The sequence below is a fragment of the Protopterus annectens genome, chromosome 6.part1, assembly GCF_019279795.1.
Source record: "Protopterus annectens isolate FY-2018-M chromosome 6.part1, PAN1.0, whole genome shotgun sequence".
In the NCBI taxonomy this organism is placed as follows: domain Eukaryota; kingdom Metazoa; phylum Chordata; order Ceratodontiformes; family Protopteridae; genus Protopterus; species Protopterus annectens.
Window position 1 is genome coordinate 552189315 of NC_056738.1, and position 15470 is coordinate 552204784.

Here is a 15470-nt window from a genome sequence, read left to right on the forward strand (position 1 = left end):
CTGATAAACTAAAGGGGGATAGTGACAGGGAGCACAGACAGCAGTGTTTGCGTGTGGTTGGTTACACTGTACACTTAAAAATAATGATTAGTGAGTTACGATTTTTTTTGTTTCTAATTCAGTGATATACTCTGGGACCATGGGAGGAATGAACAGTTCAAAACTCTCATCTAATGTTTTGCTCTTATAAAAGATACCATAAATGTATTTTAAATGAGTATTGTCTATTTGCGTAGTAATCCTCAGCTGCTATCCCACATTCGTTACTTTCTCCCTCTTTGGAACACTTTTTAGTATGGCCTATTTAACAACAAAGTAAAGGATTAGTAAATAGTAACACGCAAGTGCTGAATAGTCTAGTGATCTGTATTCTTAGGAGTCCGAGATTACTGAATCCTTTTGACATTACCATACTATAATCTGGTACTATCTGCTACTAGCCTGGTAGTTCACATAGAGGGTAGTCTATCAGTTAACACAAAGGCTTAAGGCAATAAGCTATTAATAAGATTCTTCCTGTGGTGCAGGGTTTGAGTCTCTCAGCCTTCATTTGCCTACTGTATGACTTTATGCAAGTCATTTAACCAGACAATGCTTTGAGATAATTGGGAATCTGGGCTAAGCTTCTTAACAGACCCCTGAAATGTATGCATAGTAACTGCCTATGACCCTAAATTAATTTTAGTTAAAAAAATACTCAGAGCTTAAACCATATCTTATGTTTCACATCCCTTGGGCTATTGAAACATAGACATATTTTTCGACATGAATCTCATAGGTAATGTATTAAGACAGTGAAGCAGTTCTTGGAAGTTACTGCCCCACTTGGTTTTGAGGCAGGGTACAAGCTGCTGGAACAGCTAAGGAGATTATCCACTCCTCTATCACTTCATCTCACTTCATAAAATCTTCACATTTTTGTTATTTTTTACTATTCCTTATTTCATGCCCTTGCATTCATCTTCCACTCAAGATGCTACCTTCTGAATCTCAAAGAAGTCTCCACGTGTAACGTATTGTTGATTGCTTGTATAGCAAGTCATGATATTAAAGCTCATTTCATCTGTTATCATGTTAGGTGGGTAACACATCTTTCATTCCACAATTCCTTTCCAGTCATCTCTAAAACATTTTTTTTCATTGCTACTGACAACCTTTATCTCTTAGTCTGATGTTTTCATATTATCAAAGGTTGATAATTATTTGTTTTATGTCACTTTATCTTTTTGCATTACTGTACCCATTGCCAACCAGAAGCCATTTCTGCTGTATCTTTTAATTATCACAGGCTATGTAGAGGTTCTCATGGAAAAAAGTTTTTTTTTATTTTAACTCTGCTGCCTCCAACTTCAAGCATCCACCCAGAATCCTTCTAACCTATTAATTCCCCCCTCCAGGGTGAGATCCAGTCCCTTTTTTCCCCGACTGAGGAGAGTGAGACATTTGATCCTATTCATCCCTCATCAGAGATGAGAAACAGGTATGAGGAAGGACATAATTTGTATGGGAGGGGTCTCTTCCTTCTCACTTATCTCTGCCCCTGAAGTCCATAATCTTTCTTTTCTAGAGTGATACATGCATGTCATACTTGCAAGGCTAGTTTTACTGACCAATGTGCAACACTGTAGTCACCCAACTGATAGTGCTACATGCTAGATGCCAGCACTTCTAGTGGGTTCAGCAGTGCACTGAGTCAGACTGTCTCCCTCATCTTAATAGAAGTGAGCCAGCTTCAGCAATTCAGTCACAACCTCCCCAGATGGCTCAAGCATTTGAGCCACTAACTGTACTTCAGGTCATCTAAGCCATATATGGGACTTCATCCTTCCATACTACAGAAAACAGGAATCTTGTGGAAGATGTTTTAAACACAACTCTCAGCCTAAAAGATAATGTCATGGACGTTGTTGAACAAAGGCATATCAAAATTTGTTTCAAAGGCTGCAGCTGGATTATTTCAACATCAGACATAAATGGTGATATATTACAAGAAAAAATTGCATGCATTCTCTTTTATAATAGCCCATTGACTATTATAATGTAAGATATTACAGTCTCCTGTCTTCATTCATTCCACTTCCTATTGCAAAGCTCTTCAGTGACATTTGCCTTTGAAAACTGTCCATAAACTGCTGTGCTTTTTCATCAATACTGATCTTTTATTAGCAAACACACTTTTGTAACTACCAGTATCATGGGGAGAGAACAGAAGCTTACATCCTGGACATTTTTAATCAGAAATAAAGTATTTACATCTGCAATTGTCACTTGATGAGATATACATTGTAAGTTATATAATCGTAACCAGTGGGATCTTTTTCCATTTTTTTGAGTGGGCTTGTAGGATGTTTGTTATTTGGATAATCTGGTTACTGGTAAAAAGAAGAGATTTCATGGAGTTTATTATTTCAGATTATTCACTCAGGAGTGTGTATTTCATCTTATATTTATTATTTATACTACTGTCAGTTTCTTGTATTCCCTTTAGTTAAAAATTGCTGCTTTCCCTGTGTGTATGTATATTAAAACTTCAATAGAATCACAATGATGGCAAGAAATTACACTTAATAATCAATCGTTTATTTCCTGGAATTTCAGTTTATGAAAATGAAATGTTATTATTTTAATAATTGTTGCCCTCTGGCCTTGACAAAAAGCTGAATAAAGCTTTGCAAAACAATAACATTATGGAAATATGTGCATAAAGAACTATTATAGTATATTCCTTCCTTTATACCCAAATGCATTTTTCAATTGTTAGCTAAAAGCAGTGTATTTTAAACAGTATAAAGTATGAGCTATAGAAACTTTTTTTTTCAGTTTGTGTTCTTTGGCACTTTTATTCATTAACTATCACAGTTCATTATTGACGTGTATTTCATTGTATATGTTCATACTGACAATTCTGCATAAAATACACAACTGACGCATAATGATATTGATTCATTAAATCTGACAATGTGATTTTCAAATTCTTTTTGCAGTTTTGGAACAGTAACCGACTGATATGTGAGAAGATTTGTACTACTTACTTAATTTTTAGTTATACTGCCATAAACAGATGGTTTAAATATACATTTGTTATTTTACACCTCTGAAGTGAGTATTTTATCGATTGTTAATTTAGGCCATAAATACAAGGAAAAAAAATATTGGGACAGAAACTTGCAATATGATGGTTTACTTACTTTTTAAGAAGTGCCTTTATGCAGAACAATTCAGTCTGTCTTTGAGTAAAGAAAAACACAACTTTATGATCTGCAGAAATACTTTAGAAAAGTTGCTGTATTTGACAGGCTTTTTCATGGTATAGGTGAGTGCTATCTGATACCAGGTACATTCTTTGAAGTCTGTGTTCTGTATAGGCCTCTAAAACTAAAACAAAGATCACCAGTCCTATGATCCCATGACCCTAGCATTTAAGACTTTTTATTAATAAATAAACATAGTACTTAAGAAACTTCACTCATAATTATTGCTGCCTGTAAAGGACAATACTTTTTAAATTGTAACATTTTAAGAACACTTTCAATTTTTTTCAAAGTAAAGCAGTGCAAGTGAGGACATTTTTGTGTCAGAGTCTAGTAAAACACATTGTGAAAAGGAAGACTGGGATCTGGAGGGGAGGGATTTTAGTACAGTTGAGGATTGTAGTTCTTTAGACTATAATGAAAGGGATAAACAGACTAAGCAAAATTTAGGCTCAGTATTGAGTGAGCTTTAGGAGCAAGAGGGCAATAATTAAATGTGAATGAGAAGAAGGCGCAACCTCTTCTACGTTACCGCTGGTGCAGTCTGCATCCTAGAGGCTGCATCAGCATGTCACAAACCAGGTTTTCACATCAGCATGTCATGAAGTGGGATTTCATAGGTTTTAGGGAGCTACATAAATGATATGTTGATTATTAATATCTACACTTAGATTATGATCATGATCATTAAAAGGTCCACCCATGCATGATTTGTTGAGAGTATATACATGTTTGGATAATGCTTTATTGATTTTCAAGGCATTGATCAGGTTTACTTTCTTTGCAGCATGTTAATTGGTGCTCTCAGGTTTAAATCAGTAATCCAATTGCTATTTTGGGGGAAACTGTGGCAGCTGCCATGCTTTTGCTGCATCAGCCATTGATAGAGCCCACTGGGGGGTTTATTGCTATTTGTATTATCCAATGAAGATTCATGGGAATTATAGTATTGCTTCAAGTCACAGGATTTGAATGTCTGCATAGCATAGGTATAATATAATTACGTGATCAATAGCTATGCTGGGATCTGTAACCTTACCCCTGATAATCATGAGGTCAATGACTATGCTGGGATCAGTTATCTTGCTAGTACCTCTGCTAATCCTGGGGTCAAAGGCTAGGCTGGGAGTAAGTAACCTTATAAGTACCTCTGCTAATCATGGTGTCAATGGGTATTCTGGGGTCCATAACCTTACTAGTATCCCTGCTCTTCATGGGGTCAATGACTACTCCAGGATCAGTAAACTTACTAGTACCTCTGCTAATCATGGGGTCAAACACTAGGCTGGGAGTAAGTAACCTTACTAGCACCTCTGCTAATCATGGCATCAACGGGCATTTTGGGGTCCACAACCTTACTAGTATCCCTGCTCTTCATGGGGTCAATGACTACTCCAGGATCAGTAAACTTACTAGTATCTCTGCTAATCATGGCATCAATGGGTATTCTGGGGTCCACAACCTTACTAGTATCCCTGCTCTTCATGGGATCAATGACTACTCTAGGATCAGTAAACTTACTAGTACTTCTGCTAATTATGGGGTCAACTTTACTAGTATTCCTGCTTTTACAATCTATTTTTGGCGCAGCATGTGGGGAACGTGGAATGGCACATACAAGGAGTAATTCAAGGTATTATTATCAATCTGAAGTTAAATGGGAGAGGATGTCAAATTAATTTAGGCAATAGAAAGAAGAATTATTAACTCATCTGTAATTAAATGTAGTAGAGCTGAGCTAAATTATTTGAAGTAGAAATTCCTTCTTGACAGGGGAAACACAAGTACATACTAATAGTATAGTAATGGTACAATATAATGATTCCCTATTTTAATTCTGAAACATGTAAGTGTCAGCTCTGCAATTACAAAAAAAAAAAAACTATGAAAATTTAGTTGTAAAGTGAAAATTGAACATTACTATTAAGCTTTAAAGTTGTTTTATGCAAGAGGGAAAGCTCCTTCCACCATTAATGTGGGGGTAAGCCCTCAATACTTCCTGAACTTTTATATGCACCAGATTTTATATGCACTACCTTGTAGAAAAGAGAATATTACAAGAAATGGCAGTCTCGGACTTAATATATGTAAGTCCACATTTCTGATCATTTAGTCTCACTACTCTGAGACTTGCAGTAATGAATCTTAAATACTAATGGTTACCAAAACAGTTGGTAGTCCCATTTATGATAATTAAATCTGTTATATACACATTTACAACTACTTCAAGACTTAATATATTTAGTTTATATTTAATTCTGTAATGTTGCTTGCCTGTACATTAATGTCAGATATGCATTATGAGTAAATATATTTGTAGCAGTTATTGTGTTTTGCATGTCAAAAGAAATGCGTCTATGAAAGAGTGTAGAAAAGATGTACATGCTACAGGTTTCATTCATCTTTAAATTTATACATACTATATAATAAATGACAAAGGGAATTCTGAATTTTGTTAATTTTACTCAGTCATTCATATCAGTTTTTCAGCTATTTAAGGTGTGGAAAGCTCGAGGTCTTTGATATTGCTAGGTAGCATATGTGTAGCTTTGTTTTGTGATTTCTTCATGAATGGTGTCAGAAATAACTGATGAGCGAAATGCAATATGGTAAGATATATACATAACAGGTGAGGAAGTGTGTATTATCAATGGATACATTTAAAGGTTAAGATATGATATTGTATCACTGTGCTTATAATAACAAAAACAGTCACTGGAACTAGATTTTCAGTTTTAAGATATGGTTTATTTATAATGATGATCATAAAGTTATTTTCTTGCAAAATCATGGCAACAGAAAAAAATACAGCAAATGCTCCTGCAAATAAATGCAAAGCCATAAAATCCACTGCATTTACATTTGTATGCATCAATACTTTCCAGGGTTCAATTCAATGTGGCTTCTTTTCAGTAAATATAACTTCAGTATTCCATCTTGCTAATTGCATTTTTTCTCAAAGTTGCCAGTAAAATTCAACACACATTAAGAAAGGATATACAGATTAATGCAAAACTGACCTGCACATCCTCAACTATACCTTACACATTGAGCTGACATATAAGTATTTAATGCATGAAGCACTATGCACTCTGAAATCAGGTAAAGGGCATACTTGTTAAGCACCATTCTGATGTCAGAAAGGTGCTTAACAAGCTTTTTTTAAACATTACTCACAATTTTTAAGTTCTAATTTTGTGCAGGAGTATTAACAAGCATCAGTAATCATCACAGAATAGTGGCAAGAACCAGAAATAGCTTTAAAATGTACTGACAGTTCAAACACTTCAGCCTTTTATCAGCTAAATTAAGTGTTTGAATATATTTTAAATGTTACTTTCAAGGTGAATTTCTTGACACCCAAGTTTCAAACACATAAGCTGGTTATGATCAGAAACCCATTCATAATTCTCTATATTGGAGTTGCTATTTTTGATTTTTATCAGACTACCAATCAATACAAATGCATTCTTTGAACATATGCAGCTATTTTCCTGTAATGAGAAAACACAGACCCTGCATAAGCATGAAAACTAACTTTAAGTACTTCAAAAATTCAAAGCTAAAATCTGTTCCCATCCCTCCAAAAAATGTAATAGCTTCTAAAGTTTATAAAATCAAAAGGTAGCGTTATGAAATACTTGTACTGTCCAAACGGTGAAATTCAGAACGCTACAAATCGCCAATGACCACACGAATAGATGATGTATTCCACAAAACCACTGGCAACAAAAACTGAAAAATGAATCATAAAATCTATTTTATTCCATAAAGTTAAGCGCTTTCACTCACTAAACCGTGAGCTTCCTCAGAACATTCAAATTGTAATTCCTACTGAATTAAATACATCTATTTGGCGTCAAAATCACATTCAAATTCTTAAAGCTATATGCTATAATTAAATACCTATCATTTCTAAAAAACCTATCCTTTCTAAAAAACTGTTTGACCAGCATACGAAAACAGTACCTATGCACAATAAAAATATATTATAATATTAAAAATATATTACCAACAAATAATACTATTAATATGTAATAAATTTTACAACTTTCGTCAATTCATAATCTCTAATAATGATTTGACTGATATATAGTCATTTAATCCTGGTGGTGTCGTGGCATCCGTCAGTATCTGCCAACAGGTCTCTTTGTATGCCAACATACTCCTAATGTTTCCACCCCTCGGATTGCTTCCTACAGTTTCTAATATAGCAAACTTGAAATGATGATTATCTCCTTTGCTAATAATGTGTTTGGCCAAAGCATTTTTGTGGTCTTTCGTCCTTATGCTGTATAGGTGAGAATAAATTATTTTCCTAAAGTTTTGCTCTGTTTTACCTATATAGAAAGAAGGACAGACCATGCATTTGGCTAAGTAAACTAACATTTTTGTACTGCAACTTCCCCGTTTGAAAATAATTTCGTCCTATTATAATTTTTTTAATCTTTTAAAAAGAAGGAAGATAGTACATTCTACACATACAAATAAATGTGGCACATGCCACCAATGTAGCCTGATCAATGAAGAAACAGAGATTATTTTAAAAAATTTTAATAGGACGAAATTATTTTTCAAACGGGGAAGTTGCAGTACAAAAATGTTAGTTTACTTAGCCAAATGCATGGTCTGTCCTTCTTTCTATATAGGTAAAACAGAGCAAAACTTTAGGAAAATAATTTATTCTCACCTATACAGCATAAGGACGAAAGACCACAAAAATGCTTTGGCCAAACACATTATTAGCAAAGGAGATAATCATCATTTCAAGTTTGCTATATTAGAAACTGTAGGAAGCAATCCGAGGGGAGGAATCATTAGGAGTATGTTGGCATATAAGGAGACCTGTTGGCAGATACTGACGGATGCCACGACACCACCAGGATTAAATGACTATATATCAGTCAAATCATTATTAGAGATTATGAATTGACGAAAGTTGTAAAATTTATTACATATTAATAGTATTATTTGTTGTTAATATATTTTTAATATTATAATATATTTTTATTGTGCATAGGTACTGTTTTCTTATGCTGGTCAAACAGTTTTTTAGAAATGATAGTTTTTTTTAGAAATTATAGGTATTTAATTAGAGCATATAGCTTTAAGAATTTGAATGTGATTTTGGAGCCAAATAGATGTATTTAATTCAGTAGGAATTACAATTTGAATGTTCTGAGGAAGCTCATGGTTTAGTGAGTGAAAGCGCTTAACTTTATGGAATAAAATAGATTTTATGATTCATTTTTCAGTTTTTGTTGCCAGTGGTTTTGTGGAATACATCATCTATTCGTGTGGTCATTGGCGATTTGTAGCATTCTGGATTTCGCCGTTTGGACAGCACAAAGTTTATAAAATGGCAACTATATATATATATATATATATATATATATATATATATATATATATATATATAAATATATATATTCATAGATATATATATATATTCATATATATATATATATATATATATATATGGGTCTATCTTACTACGTCGACAAGTCAGAACGCCGACAGCGAGAACACCGACGCCAGAAGATCAGCGGAGAAGACCGACGGATCAAAACCCCGGCGCTGAGAACATCGACATGGGAAAAGGCTGTGTATGTATGCGGTAGTGACGGACGTTAGGGTGCGAGTAAGGTAAGTGTGCGACTGTGATAGTTTGTGGGTTAGGGGCGGGTTAAGTGAGTTAGGGTTAGGGCACGGGCTAGGTAAGTGTGCGACTGTGATAGTTTGTGGGTTAGGGGCGGGTTAAGTGAGTTAGGGTTAGGGCGCGGGCTAGGTAAGTGTGCGACTGTGATAGTTTGTGGGTTAGGGGCGGGTTAAGTGAGTTAGGGTTAGGGCGCAGGCTAGGTAAGTGTGCGACTGTGATAGTTTGTGGGTTAGGGGCGGGTTAAGTGAGTTAGGGTTAGGGCGCGGGTTAGGTGAGTGTGCGATAGTGGCGGACCTTAGGGTTAGGGTTTGGGTTAAGGTTGTAGGTAGTTGTGTATGTGAGGTTTAGTGTTGGTTTGTAAGGATTTTGGTGTGCTTGTGTTGTGTGTGTGCTTTTTGGACGGGGATTTGTTTTGTTTGTTGCTTGTCGGGATTATGGTGTGTCGGGCATGTGAGGTTTCGTGTTTGTGAAATGTCGGTTATGTGGTGTCGGTGATTTTGTTGTCGGCGTTTTGACATGTCGTCGTAGTAAGATAGATCCATATATATATATATATATATATATATATATATATATATATATATATATATATATATATATATATATATATATATAGATCTACTACACAAAAATGAAAGCCCATTACAAAGAAACCCAAAACACCGAGACCACATGCATGAAACCACATAACACCGAACACTCACAACAAAGAAACTCAAAATCACAAAACTGTAAAACACATACAAAACACACACACACACACACACACACACACACACACACACACACACACACACACACACACACACACACAAAACTGCCCCAAATACCCTAACACAACATCCTACAATAGAGATAGGCAGGGGGCAAGCCCCCCACACCCCCCTACTTTAATATTCTAACTCCGAGATCGCACAGACACACAAGTCAAACTCACACCCACACATTGCAGTCCCTCACACACACACACACACACACACACACACACACACACACACACACACACCACAGTCACAACACACACTTACACAAACCAATACCCCCTCAAAAATACACTTACACATCCATACTTACATGCACCACAACATCAGAAGCACTAGCCCAAAATCCCGTAATGTCGGAATTTTGAATTTTGCGCTTCTGGTCTTTCGGTGTTATGTGGCTTCGTACATCTGGTGTCGGTGTTCTGGGTTTCAATCTTCTGAGCTTTCATGCTTTTGAAGTAGACCCATATATAGATATGTATATATATATATATATATATATATATATATATATATATATATATATATATGGGTCTACTTCATTTGACCTAAAACTCATTTGACTGACACCCATTTGACTGATACCCAATTGACCTAAATTTTATTTGACTGACAACTCATTTCACTGACTCCCATGTCACTGACATTTAAGACATAGACTTGTTGTGGGTTTTCCTTCACCTGTGACTTGCTTGTGATAAAAAGAATTACTGTAACTTACAATGCTGACTGTTAGAATTCTGATAGTCATGTAGAAAGCAGTGTTGTAGTGTTTCTAAATGTGGGTATGTCTCTTTACATTTTTATGGGAAGTATCTAAAGTAATTTGGCAAATGTTTTGTGCATTCCGAGCAGTAGTGGCAGCATGTAGAGTACTGTAAGGAAAGTTAAAGGTATATGTCCTTTTCTCCACTGTAGTGTGATCCTGGAGTTAGTATATATAATTCGGGGGGGGTGGGGGTCATAGCCCCCCACATTGTGGGGGGGTGTCATGGGTATAGTCCCCCACCTAGTTTGGTTGTACATTGTCCTGTTTTTGTTAAGAGGGTAAGTAAGTAGTTTTTAAATTCTGGAAAGTGTTAGTTATTAGTGTTCTAAGTGTGGTTTTCTATAGTTTAATATTTAGTATGTTGAAATTCAGCATTGTAAGCTGTCAGTCAAATGAGTTTTAGGTCAAGTGAAGTAGACACCTATATATATATATATATATATATATATATATATATATATATATATATATATATATATATATATGAAATCCCACCTGTGTCCCTGTTGGACAGGGAAAACGGTTGCTGCCTTTGCGGGAACAGGGGTGAAATTCTTGTCTAGGTTTATAAGGCCTCCAAATCAATAGCCTAGTATTGTCCTATGAACTTATGAACCTATGAAGTACACAGTTAATTTCTAAGTCTTCTAGCATTCAAGCATCTGTTGTCACAAAATTTCTAAGAAATGTGATTTTCTATATTGAACATTATATTTCCAGCACTTTAAAAACTGTGTGAATTAAAAGTAATTTAAATAAACATTATGTAACAACACATTTATGGTGGAATTATGCAAGGGAATGCAGTTGCATGAAATGTTGATTATACTGTCTATGTCTCCAGTCAATTGACCTTGATATACCTATCTAGATAAGGCATTGCAATCATTTTAAGGCATATGTGAACTCGGCATATGTTCTGATACAATACGTAACTTCACTTGTCACAAAAAAGTCCTGGGAATTCATGGAAAACATGAATCAGAACTGTATCAAAGTTACAGCAGAATGACAGATAGAGAAAGAGAGAAATGAGGTTTAGGAGCAAATCACTTTGTCCTGGGACATCTTCGGGTGAGGGTCTGGCAGGAATAGCAATGGGAGTTAAAATGGTAGTGGAAGAAAGTTAGTGTGGTGGGGACGGAAGGTTTAAAATGGGAAATTAGAAGGGTTAATAAGAAATGAGGTAAGTCCAAGGAGGGGCTTAACTGGTTTTGTGTGAGTGTAACTGGGTAAGGGATCATATTTTGGAGAGAACTTGCTGAGACAAGTGCTATGTCCAGGATGATCTCTTAGATAGTAGGAGGATGGGTAGGTCTCAGGGAACAGTTAGGGCACGGTGATGCCGGGTGGACAAAATATAATGTTTGTTTTTTTTTACCCTGTTTTTCTCTTTGGGTATTGGTATTTTGCTGAGTTATGATACTTAATTTCTGATGGGGTGATGGTGGTTTATTCGGGTAACTTGTCAAGAAGCTAATATGGGAGCTTGGCTCAGTGTATAGTTTGATAGATACTCATTGGTTAGTGCTTACTGTAAGTTTGCAACAATTTGTTTGTGCAGCTTGAAGGGTTGGCTTGAGAATTTTTGTGCAGTTGACTAGCCTGTGCTAGTTGAGTGTGTTAGGGTCATTGGAGTGGGTCCGAGGCAGAATAGAACTGTTTGCTTAAGTTCAAGGGGAGATGGAATGATGCAGTCACCTATATAGCGGTACCAGCAGCGTTGCGAATGACTTGATGGCTGGGGGACTAGGGTTGTTTCTTTCCACATCTGACTCCTTGTCATTGGTTTCTGCATTGAATTTAATTGGGTTGAATCAGTCCAGAGTGCATGCTCGTGGGTCTGACATGGCTGCAAGTAATGGCCATTAATCGCCCATGTGCCTAGTGTGAGTAACCGTCCAGGGAATGGTTTCCAGTTTAAGGTTGTAGGAAAGTATAGACGTCTCTTAGTTTGATTTGATCATGAAATTGATGGTTTGACAACCAATGGCTGTGCATTGGAGGAAGTAAACTAGCTACATTTAGTTGGCTTCAGATGTAATAGCTGCAGAAATTTAATAACCTTCTTATGTTTATGAAGGCAATATTTAGAATCTGTCCTGGCTGGATAACGGTACTGGCAAAGTGGTGCCAGTGGTGTAGGAATTTGCTTGATGACTAGCAGACTGGTTGTCTCTTTATACTATGAAGGCAGGCTTGGTCTTGATACAGGGTACAGTTTGCCAAAATGAGTGGTTTCTTTAGAGAGACAGCACAAAGTGTGTGCTCATGGCTGACATCATGGCCACAAGTAATGGCCATTGATCTCACATGCAGATAGTGTGATCAACGGTCCGCAGCATACCTCTCAAGTGTCCAGTATTCTGCTGAATGCCCATTTTTTTTTGCTTCTTATTTTGGGTCTGTTCTTCATTAAATTTTTGGTTTTATGAGTTATTCTGGCAAATCAGTAAGGACTAAATTTGCTAACTAATGACAGGCATTAGATTTTCAGACTTCATATCCTTCAGAAAATGCATTGCAACACAAGAACTTTTATTTTAGCAACTCTCTAAGTTTCTAAGAGCAATATTTAAAATTTGTCCCTATGTTTGCCCCCTCTCTACATTATTTTGTTTTGTTGAGATTAGAAGCTATGGTCTGGAGAGTGGCTACAGCTCAGGTTTTCGTAAATGTGGTTTCAAATTTTGGGTCCCTCATAACATTTCTAGTTGATGGTAAGCTGTAAAGGACTGAAGTCATTAAACAGAGATGTGCAGTTTGTTCTGACTAAATAGCCTTGGAATATAGGAGTTAACATAAATCCTGGTAATCTAACAACTTTTTAAGAAGAGTGGGGAAGCTAAGTTAAAGTGGGGGAGTTTGTGGCAGATGTTGGTAGCAGGTAGGTGACAATTGTAGGGAGCCAAACTGGTTGACTGATGGACAGGAAGTTTTTTTTTTGTCTTATTACTATTTTGTTTTTTCTTTTTTCCCAGAGATGGCTGGAGTACAAGATTTGCGGTAGAAATGGGCAGCTATCATTGCACAAGTGGAGGAACAGATCAAGGCAATTGTACAGGTAGAAGGAGTGCAAAGTTCGCATCGGCCAGTGGCCCAAGTCAAGTGGAATTGACAGGTAATGGATGATGTTGCAGTGGATGTTCTGCCCACTGGAGCAGTGCACAATGAAGTCACAGGTAAGGATACACTGTTAGGTGCTCATTTAGGCATGTCAGAGCTGGTGCAGTTTGGAAGTAGTGTGAGGACAGGTGAGGATGAGGTAAGTCAGGGTCAGGGTAGAGCAGGTAGTGTGGCTGAAGAACAACAGAGGTTTGGGGGGCCATTTTTTAGTGAAGGGGACAGTTTCATGAGGAGGCTATTGGTGATCAGGAGGGTTTAGGTTTGATTATGGGGCAGTTTGGGATCATTCACAGGTGGGGTGGAGTCACAACAGCATGAGGTTGGATTGGAATACAGGATCTGGCTGGGTGATTGGTTAGCTAAGCAGGCCCTGGGGCAAGGGGGGTCTTTTGACCCCCCCACATACTGCTTTTAGTTAAAGGAAAGATCTGGAAGGGAGAGTTTGTTGATATTTTGAACTGATGTGGATGGGGTTCAACATCTGATTGAATCAGAAATTGCAAAAAGATAAAGACTTTTTGTGGCCTTAGTGGCCTTGGGGCAGAGGAGGAAAGGTAGACTGTGACCAAGGACATGAGGCAGCTGGGTGTTAGCCTTCATTTATTACATATTCTGTTTGGTTGGAGAAGGATACCACATTTGGCCTTAGCACTCTTGGCTTGTTTTCTCATGATCTGTGAGGCACAGCATCTGTGGGTGGGGGGATGCCTGGTTGTGGAAAGATCAGAAGTTTTGGAAGTGGAAAGCTATGTATCAGTCACTGCATTGGGATGTGAGACATCCTGACATATGCCAACCACTATGGTAGATAGGCTTGGAGATGTTGGCAGGGGGATTAAGTTAGGGAGGTCAGGATGGGGGTATGCTGGGCTTTTAATGCAGGGTATTGCTCATGGGTGACGTGTAGGTTTTTGCACATCTGGTTGAATTGAGCAGGTATGCATTCAGCTGTGCAGGTGGTAAAAGGAATGCAGGTTGGTTAACTTGAGTTTGCATCAGCCTGGATCAGGTGGGTTACCTTTATTGATTCTTGGATTTCAGGGTAGTTGGAACAAGGGGAATTTTGTGGGCGGAAAAGGTGGTGTCCTTTTATGGGTCAAAGGGAAGACTGGGGGAGGCATTTTCCCATTAAGGTACAGTTATTTTGTCAGCTGCTCATGCAATTTCCTGATTCAGCAGTTGCAGTTGAATTAATAGATGGGTTTTCTGAGGCATATTCTATTAAATCAGGGGTGGGATGGGAGAGATCAACTTGTAGGAAGAGAATTTGGAAGACTTAGTGGAAAAGGAATGGTGGGTGGGTAGGTTATTGGATCCGTTTGATTTTCCTCCCTTTAACAGTTTTAAGTTTTCTCCATTGAGGTTGGTTCTAAGGAGGTTGGCAGGGAATTTCCTTGGAATCACCACTGGTCTTATCCCAAGGGGAATTCTGTATATGATTTTATTTCAGGAGATGATATAAAGTCAGTTATGCATCTTTGGATGATGCAGTGCAGGTCATTCGGAAGTTTACAAACCCATGGTTGGTGAAAGTAGATATTGTCTCTGTTTTTCAGTTATTACTGGTTTGAGACGAAGAATGGCCATTGTTGGGCAGGGTAGTTGGGTTTCAGTTTTACTTTGTCAAGGCTATGCCATTGGGATGACCAGTGGCCTGTGCTGCTTTGAGAGGTTTAGCACCACTCTCCATTGGATTTGGCAGCAGTGGGTGGGCTTTCTAGTACATTATCTGGATGACTTCTTTAGAGTAGGTGTAGGGTTTAATGGAGCATTGAAACGTATTTGAGTGTTTTTGAGGATGAGTGAGGTAGTGGGTGTTCCACTGGTTAGGAAGAAGTTAGGAGGTTCAAGCAAGGCATTGTTTCCTGGGATTGCTATTGGATGCAGGCCATGGTGTGTTT